This window comes from Miscanthus floridulus, chromosome 2 (assembly GCF_019320115.1).
Source record: "Miscanthus floridulus cultivar M001 chromosome 2, ASM1932011v1, whole genome shotgun sequence".
Lineage (NCBI taxonomy): Eukaryota > Viridiplantae > Streptophyta > Magnoliopsida > Poales > Poaceae > Miscanthus > Miscanthus floridulus.
This window is the reverse complement of record NC_089581.1, coordinates 162,068,119-162,083,369: the sequence shown is the minus strand read 5'-3', so window position 1 is coordinate 162,083,369 and position 15,251 is coordinate 162,068,119. Positions and strand designations below refer to the sequence as shown.

General features: G+C 48.2%; 1 pseudogene; it reads left to right on the top strand.

The window, feature by feature from the left end:
• The first annotated feature begins 7,602 nt into the window (after nt 1-7,602).
• LOC136537361 (nuclear pore complex protein NUP214-like) overlaps nt 7,603-15,251 on the top strand; it is a 32,619-nt pseudogene continuing 24,970 nt past the window's right edge.

Sequence of the window (15,251 nt, the reverse complement as noted above, 5' to 3'; positions counted from 1 at the left end):
GTTGAGGCCAGTATAGTCAACACACATTCTCCACTTCCCATTCTTCTTTTTCACAAGAACATGATTAGCTAGCCAGTCGTAGTGCTATACCTCTGACGAATCCGGCTGCCAGAAGTTTGGCGATCTCCTTGCCTATGGCCCTGTGCCTCTCGTCGTCAAAGCGGCGCATGCGTTGCTTGGTGGGTTTTGAACCCGGAACGACGCATAGTGCGTGCTCGGCGACCTCCCTCGGTTTGCCCAGCATGTCGGAAGGCTTCCATGCGAATACATCGCGATTTACACGTAGGAAGTCAACGAGCTCGCTTTTCTATTTGGCCGAGAGCTTAGTCCTAACCCGAACTGTCTTGGTCGGGTCGATGAGGGTCGATCTCCACCGCCTTAGTTTCCTTAGTTGGATGGAAGGCACTCGAGGAGGTCGGCCCGTTGCAGTCAGGGACTGCTGGAGTCGCTGAATTCCCAAGCTCTGGGAGCTCGACGGAGTTGATGATGGCAGTGGTGAGCTTGTAATGCTCGTGGTCGCACGTGTAGGCGTGCGAGAAGGTGCTATCTATGGTGATGATGCCATTCGGCCCCGACATCTTCAGCTTGAGGTAGGTGTAGTTGGGGATCACCATGAACTTGGCATAGCATGGCCGTCCCAAGATGGTGTGGTAGGACCCTAGAAAGTCTACTACCTCGAAGGTTAGGACCTCCAAGCGGAAGTTGGCGCAGTCATCAAACATGACGGGTAGGTCGATCTGCCCTAGTGAATATGCCTGCGCCCCTGAGATCACGCCGTGTAAGGGAGAGCTCACTTGGCGGAGCTCCGACCGGGGGATGCGCATAGCATCGAGGGTGTCGATGTAGAGAATGTTGAGGCCGCTGTCTTTGTCCATCAACACCTTGGTGAGGCGCTTCTTGCGGATGATGGGGTCAACGACGAGCAGGTAGCGACCCGGCCAGGCGACGTGGGAAAGATGGTCTCTTTGATCAAAAGTGATTGGGGAGTCCAACCAGCTAAGGAAAGAGGGGATGGCCGACTCGGTGGTGCATGCCTCTCTATAGCGTACCTTATGCTGATGCTTGGAGTGGATAGCGTTGGATCCCCTAAAGATCATGAGGCATTCCTCAGGGTCGAGGAAGCCGTCTTCATCCTTGCCCGTCGTGCCTCCTTTCTTGGCCTCCTCCTCCTTGCCTTAACCTTCCTTTGGCTTAGTGGCTTGCCGTAGAAAGCGCTTGAGGAGCTTGCAGTCCTTGTAGAGGTGTTTGATGGGATAGGCATGGTTAGTGCATGGACTCTCCATGAGCTTGTCGAAGTGGTCGGGCTGACCCTGCTGGGGCTGCTTGCCCGCTTGGTCGGCCGGAGTGACCAAAGCTAGGTTGGCCTGTCAGTGCCGATCCTTTTTTTCTTCTTGCCCTTTTGGGTGGAGGGACACTCGCCTTGGTCCTCGCGCTTGGCCTTGCCCCTGTCCCGACCGCCACTGAAGACCGCCTTGACCGCCTCCTCGCCGGAGGCGTGGTTCGTGGCGATGTCGAGCAGGTCGCAGGTGGTACAGGACTCACATAGCTGATCTTGTGGATCAAGGACTTGCAGGTTGTCCCAAAGAGGAACGCGCTGATGACGTCCGCGTCAACGACATCAGGAAGGGAGTTGCACTGCTTGAGAACCTACGGATGTAATCCCACAGGGACTCGTTGGGCTCCTTCTAGCAGCTCTTGAGGTCCCAAGAATTTCCAGGACGGACATACGTCCCTTAGAAATTTCCAACGAAGACCCTCTTGAGATCCGCCCAGCCGCGGATGCTGTCTGGCGCAAAAAATTTGAGCCACGCTCGAACATGCTCCCACACACAGCTGGGGAGGTACTGGATGATGAAGTAGTCATCATCTACTCCTCCGGCTCGGTAGGCGAGCCGGATGTCTTCGAGCCATATACCGGTGTTCGTCTCCTCGGTGTACCTGGCGATGTTGGTGGGCGGTCGGAAGCGCTATGGGAATGACGCTTTCTGGATACGATGACCAAAGGCCTGTGGTCCTGAGCCATCCGGGTTGGGGCTCTGGTCGTTTGGTCGGCCACCATGCCTGGGGTGCGTGTCCTTGCACTCCTCGATGGTCGAGCCACCGTGCAACTCGATCGGACGTTGTAATTTGTGCGTTCGGTCGTCCAGTGCCGCTGCATCCGGTCATGCTGAAAACATTGCCGTGATGAAGAACATTGTCATCAGTGTGTCCGGTCACTGCTTCGCTCAGCATCCGGTCACAGCTGCTGACGCATGCTGTTGCCAAGCAACTGATCGGACGCGTCCGGTCCCTATAAGGGCCACGTCCGGTCACCTCTGCCGAGCTTGTTTCTTTGCGATCTTACATCCGACTTGGTTTCCATCTTCATGCTTGGACTATGATTGATGTCTTAGGTCTTCTCTTGTGTTTATAGGGTCTTGCTTATGGTGTTGATTGTGGGATCATCATGTCACCTTCGTCCAAGTCACGTCTTGCACCCTATTGAACTACAAAACAATTACTTGCAAATTCATTAGTCCAATTTGGTTGTGTTGGTCATCAAACACCAAAATCCAAAATAAATGAGCCTAGGGTCCATTTTCCTTACATGGTCGGACTCTTTCATGGTGATCTGATGGTACCCGGAGTACACATCAAGGAAGTAGAGGGTTTCGTACCCCGAGGTCGAGTCGACTACTTGATCTATATATGGCAAAGAAAACAGATCCTTTGGACATACCTTATTGAGACTCATGTAGTCAACACACATTCTCCATTTCCCATTCATTTTTCGTACAAGGACGGGATTGGCTAACCACTCGGGATGATACGCTTACTTGATGAATCCAGCCGTCAAAAGCTTTGTGATCTCTTTGTCGATGGCCCTACGCTTCTCCTCATCGAAGCGGCGTAGGCGCTGCTTCACCAGCTTGGAGCCCGACCTAATCTTCAAGGCATGCTCGACGACTTCCCTTGGTATGCCTGGCATGTCTGAGGGTTTCCACGCGAAGATATCTCTGTTATTGCAGAGGAAGTCGACGAGCGCGCTTTCCTATTTGGAGGAAAGCATGGTGCCGATGCGCACCACTTTGCCCTCGGAACTACTGGGGTCTATGAGGACCTCCTTGTCGCCCTTCATGGGCTCAAAGGATCCAGCCGACTGCTTGGAGTCGGGTGCCTCCTCGGCAGTCCCTTGATGACCTCGAGCTCCTCGGAGGCGATGATTGCCGAGGCATGCTCGCAACACTCAACCTCGCACTCGTAAGCACGCTGGAAGGTAGTGCTGACGGTGATGACCCCACACGGGCCCGATATCTTGAGTTTTATGTAGGTGTAGTTGGGGATGGCCATGAACTTCGTGTAGCATGGTTGTCCTAGGATGGCGTGGTAGGTCCCGTGGAATCCAACCACCTCGAAAGTGAGGGTCTCCGTCCTATAGTTGGTCAGATCTCCGAAGGTGATGGGTAGGTCAATCTGCCTGAGTGGCATGACTTGCTTCCTAGACACGATACCGTGGAAAGGCGCTCCGGTCGGTCGGACGTGCGACCGGTCGATGCCCATGGCATCGTCTCAGCATACATGATGTTGAGGCCGATGCCTCCATCCATCAGCACCTTGGTGAGACGCTTCGTGCCAATGATCGGGTCAACCACGAGCGGATACCTCCCTGACTGTGGGATGCTATTCGGGTGGTCGGATTGGTCGAAGGTGATGGCAGACTTCGACCACCGGAGGAAAGACGGCGTGGCCGGTTCGGCCGCGTAGACCGTGCGGTGTGCGATCTTTTGGCGTCGTTTGGAGTCGTAGGCCACCGTCCCCCCGAAGATCATGAGGCAGCCGTCTTGGGTCGGAAAGCCGCCATCCTTCCCCTTGGTGTCGTATGCCGCCGGCTCAGGCTTCTTTCTTTGGTTCCCCTTATCGGAGCCGTCGGACAGGAACTGTTTCATGAGGGCGCAGTCCTGATACAGATGCTTGACGGGAAAGGCATGGTTCGGTCATAGCCCCTCGAGCAGCATTCTCGACGGGCGCCCGACCACCTTTCTGCTCGGCAACGACCACGACCGAGCCCTCGTGTTGCTGCTTGTTCTTCTTGTTCGTACGGTTAGAGGGGCCCTCACTGACATCATCATCCCGCCTCGCTTTGCCTTTGGAGCGATCAAAAATTGCTCTGATCGCCTCCTTGCCTGAGGCATGGCTGGTTGCAATGTTGAGGAGCTCCTTAGTGGTCCGAGGGCCCTTACGTCCCAGCTTGTGGACCAGGGACTCGCAGGTGGACCCAGACAGGAAGGCTCCGATGACGTCGGCGTTGGCAATATCAGGCAACTCATTGCATTGCCTGGAGAAGCGTCAGATGTACTCACGGAGAGTCTCTCTAGACTTCTATCGGCAATTTTTCAGATCCCAGGGGTTCCCAGGGCGCATGTAGGTGCCCTATAAGTTTTCCACAAAGATCTCCTTCAAGTCCGCCCAACTTTCAATCCGGTTGGGCGGAAGGTGCTCCTGCCATGTTCGCACCAAATCGGCTAGGAACAAGGGGAGGTTACGGATAATGAAGTAATCACTATCCGTGCCGCCAGCTTGACAAGCAAGCCGGTAGTCCTCAAGCTACAAGCCAGGGTTCGTCTCCTCAGAGTACCTTGGGACGTTGGTCGGCGGTCGATACTGCGGCGGGAAAGTCACGTTGAGGATGTGCCGGCTGAAAGCCTGGGGCCCCGGTAGGTCGGGGCTTGGGCTATGGTCTTTGCCACTGTCGTAGCATCTGCCGCGGCGAGAATGGTAGCCGCGGCCGGCCTCCTCTCTCTTGTCACCCCGTCCACGCTTGTGGACGTCTAGGGTGTTGCGTGCGTCACAGTTGGGGCCGAGACGCTCATGCACCGGGACCATGTCAAGTCCCCCGCCATCGCATGGCACCTGGTGGACGGACATGTCCTGGCCATGTCATCCCGAAGACACACGCTGACTGGCATCGAGCTCGCGTAGCTGAGACAGTGAGCTTTTCGCCTGTTGCACCGCTGCTCGCTCGAGCAGCCTGCGGATCTTGCGGTGGGCCCAACGGTCTTCGGGTGTTGTGGGCTCTGGGAGCCTTCGGAGTAGGGTGCCGCGGCAGCTATGTTCTGACTTACCCGGGTGAAGTGCGGGAGGCCTCCGTCATCCTCGACGATCCTCTGGTTTACGTCGTGGGCGATGGCGCGTGCGCAGCCACCATCCCCGCGACGCTCGATCTCGCGTTCGAGCTCCACGCTCTCCTACTCCAGCTGGAGGAGCGCATCTTCGAGCTCCTGATGCCACGCCCTTAGCTGTTCCACCTGCATGCGGGGAAGGGCCCACACGTCTTCTTCGACTTCATCGTCAAAGTCGTTCGGTGGGGTGGCCCCTCCCTCATGGACGCTTTTGACGCGTCCTTCGGGGATACCTACCATAAAACATTCTCGCGCGAGGGGTGATGACTCCCCCTATTGGAGTCAAAGTCGGAGATCGACTCTGAATCTCCCACGAGAAGGTCGTGGAAAGACTCCGCGACGTAGTCGGCCATTCCCACAAATTCGTCATCCGTGGAAGGCGGGTACATGCATTGTACCGCGACGTGCCCAACGTTCCTCGCGGCATTGCGCAGACCGAACGGGAACGCTGTTGGGGCGTCCCGGGTGAGATATTTCGGGGAGAGCGGCTCCCCTCCGGCAAGCTACGTCATGACATCGGCGAAGGAGAAGGTGAGGCAGCGCACATCCTCCCGGGACGGTCGGGGTCCTAGGAAGGCGTCGAGCTGACACTCCAACCTCCCGTAATCGAAGCCGAGGAGCTGGTCGCTCCCGGGGACACAGGCCTCTGGTGTGCACAGCTGCAGCATCTCGAGGGCTTCGATGGTCGTGTCAAGGCCGGTGGAGCAAAGAAGTTGGACGGGGGCAGGAGCCCGCGCCAGCTCTCCCTCCGTGGCGATGATGAAGTCCAGGCTCCCAAAGCGCATGTGCACGCCCGGGACCCAGCTAACGCCGTGGCTAGCCGTCCGTGGCGTGTTGTGGACAACGAGACGCGCAAAAGGCCCCTACCTGGAGCGCCAACTGTCGGTGTTTCGAATCATTGGCTAGTAAATTTTTAGTTTGCGCATTTGACCTAGATGGCTGTGCTCGGAGGACACAAGGATTTATACTAGTTCGGGTGGAGCGTCCCTACGTCCAGTCTGCTGCTGCTCGTGTTACCAGCACTTGGTTTGTAGTATGGGTTATAAACAGGCGAGAGAGGGAGAAGGTCCCAAGTCTCTGGTGAAAAGAGTGAGTCTGGTTGAGCTCTCTGTCTACCGTCGGGTGCCTAAGCCTTCAGCCGCTCAGACGTGTTAGATGTGTGTGAATGCCCCCTCCGTAGGGTGCCCTGCTTCCCCTTTTATAGATGAAGGGGAAGATGCGTGTTATATCGGAGAAAGAGAGAGAGAAGAGGAGAGGAAGGCTTCCGGGATTGCAACGTCTTCCATCTCCTTTATGCGGGTCCCGCCGGCCCTGTAGATGACGACGGGGACGGCTCCACGTCGCGGCCCTGTTCGTCACTGGCGCCGTATGCGGGCGTCGTCGGCCGGTCGTGGCGCTCCATCCCGTCCCAGCGGACGGTATGGCTCGCTGACGCCTCCGTTGGAGGCCGTACGGGGAGTAGGTAGCACAGCGCCGGCACGCCCGATGCTGTTGGCGACGTGCGTCCTCAGACGTGGCCCGTCGTGGCCGCGGGTCACGTCAAGATGCGCCTACTCCCCTTCTGGCGTCAGAAGTTTTACCTTGGACTCGTACTTTTAGACCCGTAGTGGTTGGGGGCGGTATGGACCTCCGTCGGGCAAGGGGGAGCCCGCGCCCTCGGGGTCGAGCGAGGCGAAGCCTGCGCCCTTGGGGTCGGGCGAGACTGAGCCCGCGCCCTTGGGGTTGGGTGACCCTAATCCCGTATCCTTGAGGTCGGGTGAGACGGAGCCCGTGCCCTCGGGGCCGGGCGAGACCAAGATACGCTCTTGACCATCCGAGGGTGTTAGCGTTCGCGGCCATTAGCTTCCTTCTTCCGGGTATCCCTGATACTGATACCCGACACCTAGATACAAAATGAAATGCTCTACTTTTAATGTTATTGTTGTTTTGTTAATATTTTTTCCCTCATAGCCTACCTCAGCTTGGCAGCTTTCTTGGGACTAAGGCTTTTTTTGTTCTATATTTTTCATCAGCAGTGGCAGACCCTGGAATTAAATCGAGCCTGGGTGGATGAAGTTATCTCCTTCATCTTAATATAGAACAGGGTTGCAACCACGAGCCTTGTATATAAATGTGAGCCTTTTTTACCATGTCTAAGCACATTATTTTGTTAAATAGAAAATAGAGTTATAACATAGGTTCAGTGGTGAACCCTAACCTCTTCTGACTGTTACACTGTGCTAGTGTCCGACCGATGGTGCTGAGAAATCCCGTCAAGAGATCATGAGTTCGTTTGCACTCTATAAGCAGCAGTTTCATCTATTTATTTACTTTACAATCCAAACCTCTCTATTTCTGTATAATGTGTGCTAGGCTAAATAATTGTACAGTTTCTTTTGATTAATTGGCATACCCAGGAGGAGACACAAAACAAATGCATAAAATACATTCACAGTCTGACAGCATGATAGTGTCCGACGGAACTACGTTTGCTTGCATGCATAGTTCCCTGGCGCCGCTGAGGCTCGCATTCTGTACTGGAAATTGAAGCAGGCTAGTGTGTTAGTGTCGTCTACGTTTTGTCACATAGCATAGCACTAGCAGGTGCTCCGCTGGCTTAGCATGCTTGTCTGACGGGCGTCTAATTTTGTGTTGCAGCGGGAGCCCCCACGCTGCAACCCGCGCCGGAGCCCGGGCAGGCGCCCAGGGTCGCCTCGCCGGGCCCTGGGTCCGCCCATGTTCATCAGTCATGTAAGGATGTCAGTTGATACAGATGGTCTACTAGTCAGTTGAAACACTAGTAAAATGGAGGTGATCATCACCATATACTATAGTTGATCCTTCTCTGTCGAAAAACAGCACCGTGCTTACACTGAGTCACTGATATGTAAAATTGATTTATGGTCTATGGTAGATGAAGCTCTTTTTTTTGCGAGTATATGGTAGATGAAGCTGATAGGGGTTTGGTTCTCATCAGGCACTGAATTCACAAGTATCACGTGTTTCTTACATGTTTTTACCCTTTGATCAATTGGTTTCGTCTTTATGAAGAAATTGTGAGCCCCAGAGTCTATATGTATGATGCCCACTTATTGGATGACCAGGGATTCTTGGAACAAGTATTTATGAATCACATGGGAAAAAACTAGTTGACTTGCTGTACCGTAGTCATCCTGTACAATTATATTGAAGAACCAATGATAAAATTGATAGCCCCTTAGAAAACTGTGAGATATCTTGTCATCCAGAATCCCTTGGGAAAGTTTTTTTTTACATTTGCTCCATAAACATTGAGATGTATACATAGGACATAGAGTCATCAGTTCGTTTTGTATGTTATTGGTTTGCGTGCAGCTGAAATTGCATTTAGTATGTACTTTTATTGTTCATTATTGATGATTTTCTATTTGCGAGCAGTGGATTCCATTGGCTGGGTACATGGTGATAGTATTGTTATTGGGTGTGTTCGATTAAATGAAGATGACAATGAAGAAGGATATCTTGTTCAAGTTATAAGGACTAAAGAAAGCACATTTTATGAGGTTAGGTGGTCCTCTACACGCCTTTTTTGCTGTCGTCGGATTCATATCACATGCCATGTGCTATTTAGCCAAAGTTTCATTTTCATATATTTTTAGCAACATGCTTGTATAAAGTTGCTTCAATAGCTAGAGACATCTCTTTGGGCACATAGCCAAATTTTTCATTTGCATATACTTTTAGGAACATGCGTGTACAAAGTTGCTTCAATAGCTACATATACCTCTCTGGGCATAGTTAGGCCATGACCACAGCAAATGACAAATCATGTTTCAAGGATATAATCTGAATGTTTACCAAGACCATGTTCTTGGTTGCGATTTGTGCAAGCTAAAATTGTGTCTATGATTTTGTCTTAATATCTCAGATGTATAGCCTTCAACTCTCGGATAACAAAAAATAAATCCTAAAATTGGCTTATTGTCATATGATTTATTGGCAAGGGTTAATAAAACATATTTATGTAATTTTTGCCTTAACAAATATTGCAGTACTAATTGGATGAACTGACTGCGTTACTTCTGCAATGTGCTTATAGAGCCCAGGCAAGCCAGATGTTTATACCTATGTTGATTTTTTCCACGGCATTATGGATGATGTTTTACCACCCGGAGGTGGACCTAATCTACTTTTGGGTTATCTGCATCATTGGTATGTGAACCTAGGTCCTTGAGAAGCTCTATTGAGTATTCTCAACATGTATGTTGGCAGATTGTTCTTTGACAGATTTTATGAGCACTGAAATGGAAAATGAATTTTCTGCATTGGATTTCACCAAAAATCTTTCGAGAAGGAAATCCTTGATCCATCAACTCACTTGATTAAAAACATGCCATTGTACACAGTTACTAGTCATGTTATAGGTCCCATTTGTCAATTTCTCCTGAGTTACACTTAGACCGTCAAAGTCCGGGGGTCAATGAAACCCCCGTCACCAGTTCAGGTTCGATGGCTAGCAAAAACTTCTTAAGAACAAAATCAGGGGGACATTTCTCCCCCAGGTCGAGTTTTTTTAATAGTTCACATTTACCACTTGATTTGTAATCAAGGGAGTATATTGTGACTTAGTGAGTATTTTCCGGGCACTACCCCTATAGCAATAGGTACGATACGAAAGATGGCACAAACCAGTTAACTCACTGATATAGAGATGCGCTTTACTCCCGGTGGGGAACCCCCTCTAGTCCCGGTTCCCCACCCGGGAGCAAGCATCCAGGACTAAAGGGGGGGTCCTTTAGTCCCGGGTCAGGAACCGGGACTAAAGGTCCTCCCAGCTTTAAAAAAAATAATGCCTCCCACCGCTGTGTCCCGTGAGATTCGAACCCAAGACCTCATGCATTGCCTCGCACGTAGCTTACCACCCCACCTACACAACACATCTAACAATGGATGTGATGCTTCCCTTTTGAACTAACCCATCGGGGGACCTTTAGTCCGGGTTGGTGTTACCAACCGGGACTAAAGGGTCTACCTTTAGTCCCGGTTGATGTTACCAACCGGGACTAAAGGTTGGAGGACTTTTAGTCCCGGTTGGTGGCTCCAACCGGGAGTAAAGGTCCACTTTTAGTCCCGGTTGGTGTCTGCAACCGGGACTAAAGGTCCCTTGCCACTGTGCCGAGCGCAGTAGCCGTTGGGCAGGGACCTTTAGTCCCGGTTGGAGACACCAACCGGGACTAAAGGTCTCTCTAGTCCCGGGCGCAAAAAATGCCGGGACTAGAGCCCATTTTGACCTCGGATGAAAGGTCTGTTCCCTACTAGTGACTGTATACGTCAGCAAGGGGGTAACCATGTGAATTTCGACTTCTTTGCTTGTTAGGTTCTCTTACCATGCAATGGGGTCTTCTATATGGAACTTAGGATAAAAAATCTATTAGTCTATTATTCTTCTGCTCGTGTTGCTTCGTTGGATTTCAATATTACTACTCCCTCCGTTCTAAATTATAAGACGTTTTGGCTTTTGTAGATACATTGTTTTTACTATGTATCTAGACATACATAGCAAAAGTTATGAATCTAGAAAAGCCAAAATGTCTTATAATTTGAAATTGAGGGAGTACATTAGATAAAAAGATGGATATAGTCAGGTGAGGTGCACCCCTTTTTGCTAGCCCGCCTGCTGTACACGGCGATATTTATTTGCTTGCTAGATTCTGTTTGCATTTCTCTTCTCTGGTGGGAACTTGTAAGTGGGGATTTTTTAAAAATAATTTTTAGGGATCTCATGGTGGCTTCCAATAAAAAGAGCATTGATGAACACATTGCCCTTCTGAAGTGGCCATCCGCACATGATGATGAAAAAACTGTAACATATCTTGAAATGTTGGAGGATAAATACAGTCCTAGGATTGACTTGCAAGGTGAATCCTATCCCATGAAACATGGCTTTTATGATATGCTGTTGCTTCTCTTTGAAAATGAAGTCTAAACAGTTCTGGTCTTCTTTTGTGATTTTTCAGAGAATGGCGATGATAATGTCATACTAGGGTTTGGTGTTGAGAATGTTTCATTATTTCAAAAGATCACTGTAACAGTTGGACCTGAACAAAAGGAGGTTGCCCCTCAACATATTCTACTCTGTTTGACTGGTGAAGGCAAACTAGTTGTACATTACCTCGCCTGATAAATATTGTTTGTTGATACTTGTCAGAGTAATATTGTGAAAATTTGGTCACTTTAGCTACTTTAACTTCTAAATATTGAACTTCTGTTGGAGAAACATTTTTGTATTGACACTGTATATTGTTTAGGATTTCGGACCCTTCTGATTTACCTCATGCTACTGTGTCTACCAATGAGGACTACCCCATATCCGGCTTGCCCCATATCTGGCTTGTTCGGCTTTTTTTTTCAGTTGAAACAGTATTTTTCTCTCACAACAATTCAGCCAGAACAGTGTTTTCAGCCAGTTTCAGCCAAAATTCAGCAAGCCGAACGGGGCCAAACATATTTCACCTGCAACTGTATCTTAAAAGGAGTTGACTCCAAGTGTTACAGGCTCAGTATCTAAGAGTACTCTCACATAACATGGTGCTGAGCCCTCTAGTGCACAAACAGGTAATAGGATGTTAGCCAAGAGCTTCTAAGTTGCACTTTAATGAGCTATCTTTCTGTTTCTCCAAGTGCTTTCGAAAACTAAAGTTCCCTTATGTTATATCTGCAGGTAGCAACCAGCAGGAAATGAATGTGAAAAACAGTAGCTCAGCTTCAAAAGAACAGGAAACAACTGGCAATTTGTTGCTTATCTCTTCCAATAAGAAGCCCTTAGACACCAAGCAAGTGAATGCGACTGCTCCACTTGCAGCTTTGCCTAGCTTAGCATTAACAGGAAACACAAAACCTACAATATCTTCCAGTTTTTCTACTGTCAATAATGAAGGCATGAATCCAACAGGAGGCAATGCACCTAATGGATTAGCTCCTTCCTTGCAATCAAGTAGCAGAAGTTTTGGAAACAGCCAAACTGGTAAAGAAGGCCTTGATTCCGTTCAATCAGTGGGAATATTTGGTGGATCTCAAAACTCCAATAAAGATGGTGATGTCTATGGTTTCAAGTCTTCATTGTTCATCTCTAGTGGATCTGTCCCTGCCAAGACCGGAGAAAGGAATGAGGTTGGTTTTGGAGTTCCTTCGCCGCAAACCAGTTACACTGCTGATAGAAAAGTTTTTGGTGCTCCAGTTGCCTTAAGCTCTGTACCTTCACCATCGATATCTCCAGCTAAACCTTCCCCAATTGGATCTTCGTCAAGTGGATTTCGGACAGGAAACTCTGAAGCACCTCAATCATTGCGTGGATCACCTCTGTCACAGCAATCTATGGGCAAATCACATAACAGCAGGACACAAGCACCAGCAGACTATTCTAGAAACTCCAAGATGGGCACAAGATTCGATTCTGAACAAGACTTGTCTAAAAAGTTTTACAGTGTAAGACAGCTGAACATCTCTAATTATTATATTGTTTTTTCTACCTTTATTTACTTTCCTCAGACCTCTAGGAAATATTATCATCAATGCAAGGAACTTTTAAGTAATAAGTGCACATCTTATTTGTTGTCTCATGGAGCATCACCTACATACTTATACTTTGGCATCTTGTCTGTCTCCGACACTAAAGTTTGTCCCCTTCGTTACAGATAAATGAAGTGATGAAGGAGTTAGATGCCCTACTAGCGTATATAGAAAAGGATGGTGGTTTCAGAGATGCCTGCATAACCTTCCAGCAGCGTCCTCTTTCTATGTTTGAGGATGGCTTGCAAAACCTTTTGGAGTTGTTGCAGGTCTTCAAGGTATATCATAATTGCGAGCGCCCCCCAACTCTTCCTCCCTCAACTGTCTGTCTGTGGTGCTGTCCATTCATCTCTTATAATTTTTTTACTAAATGTAGCTTGTTTTAATCCCCAGGGCAAAGTAGAGGAACAATGTTCAAAAATTGAAGATCTGAGGAACAAGATGTTTCAAGGTGAGACATTCAATGTTCTTTTGGCTATCTTTTTAGTAAGTAGGTAGAACAGGGCATATCCTTTTTTTTCCTTCCGTACATATCTTCACACCTGAAAGAAATTATTTGATCAAAATGATATGCGTTTGCAGGATAAATACTTCATGTCATTTTTGCCATTGTTTGTAATGAGTGTGTGTGTGTGTAATCAGGAAAAATACATATGCAATTATTCATACCAACATGGTCTGTATATAATTTTGAAGAAATACAAGTGATTATTCTTAATTAACTATGTTTAATTTGCCTCATTGGATCACTTACAAATGAATGAAGCCACCAGAAAACGTGGGCTGATATGTTACATTATTTTTTGTTCTCTTCAGTTTCTGCTAGGCAAACTTACATGAAAGGAATTGTTAGCCAGTCTTCAGATAATCAGTACTGGGATATATGGAACCGTCAGAAATTGAGTCCAGAATTCGAAGTGAAGAGACAAAATATCCTCAAAGCTAACCAGGTATCAGTATCTAACATTCTGACTAACTTCATTTGTTTGTATGACATCAGAGGAGAATAATAAGTCCTTTGTCATACAGAATTTGACAAATCAGCTGATCGAGATGTAGAGGCACTTCAATAATCTGGAGATGAACAGATCCAGTGAAACAGGAAGAGTGATCGAAGAGCTGTTTATTCTAATAAGACAAGGTCGAGGTATTTAACTGTTAGACCATTTTGCTACAAATTTCATATAAATTTATGGTGTGTTTGGTTTGTGGAGTTCACCCCATGCTTCATGAGGTGATGCATCATGAGTTCATCCCATGAATTTTGGTGGAATCAACACATTCCTCATGCGTATATTAATTATTAGCTTGTGAGGAATGAGATGGTGATAGATCAACTCATTCCATTCCACAAACCAAATAGAAAAAGTAAGGAGTGAGAAGAAGATGGACCACGTCATTCCTCAAACCAAACACACCCTTAGTGATTATAAAAAAACTCGACCTGCAGGGGGTAAGCCACCCCCAGGCATTGCTGTAAGAGAGAAGACCTTTTCACATAGGCCGAGAAAACCCCCGAACCCCTGCCCCACCCTGACACAGGGGCACCGTTACCCTGTGAGAACCGAGCTAGGCCTTTTGACCTGTGCTTTGGCCATGGGACAGACGAGGGGATTTTTGAAATTCGCTCCCACGGGGAGTCGAACTCAGGACCTGAGGAGTGCTGCCGAGTCCACCTAACCAGTTCAGCTAGGCACCCTTAGTGATTATCATCAATTGGATGACAAACAATTGAACAAGTGGCTTTTTTATGTTCCGCTCCTTTCAAAGGGACTATGTAGCACATAAATGTATGTAACCTTTCGCTTTTATGTTTGTTCTCATCAGAATATTTAGATGAAAATACTCTTTTGCTTTGTATTTTTTTGTTTGTAACAAACTCAAATTCTCTGCACATTGTATGGTTAGCATCACTCATATCGATTAAGCTAATATACTTATATAGTATGCTTTGCTATTTTTTAGATGCTCTTTCTGGATAATAACTAAGTTTGTTGTGTACGTAGTTCTATTTGTCAGTGCAATTCTCTATATTCCATTAGTTTGTGTGTTTTGTTTCACCTTTTCTTTTGTGGATCTTTTCATGAATACGATGATTTTTAACCTATTTCTCGCTTTTACTTTTTCAGTCAGACACAATTATCCAGTGTATATAATGCACTGAACTCGCAGTTGGCAGCTGCTGAGCAGCTATCTGAATGCCTTTCAAAGCAGATATCTGTGTTAAATATTGGTTCTCCTACTAGGAAGCAGGGGGCGGTGACCAAAGAGTTGTTTGAGTCAATTGGTTTAGCCCACACAACTGATGCAACCAAATTTTCAGGCAGCACTCCTAAGCCAATTAAGCGGTTTCCATCGGTGAATGAGCATTCAAAGGGAATATTAGGGCCTTCCAAGAGTGGTGAGCCTGAGACCGCTCGAAGGAGGAGAGAATCACTGGATATGGTAAGTTATTGAGCCTAGACCCAAAACATTGCATTTTCTCATGTAACATGCACATGACTTGGAAAGAAGATGTGGGTCTTTGTTTTTTATTACATATTGTTCTTCATGTGGTGGATAAGC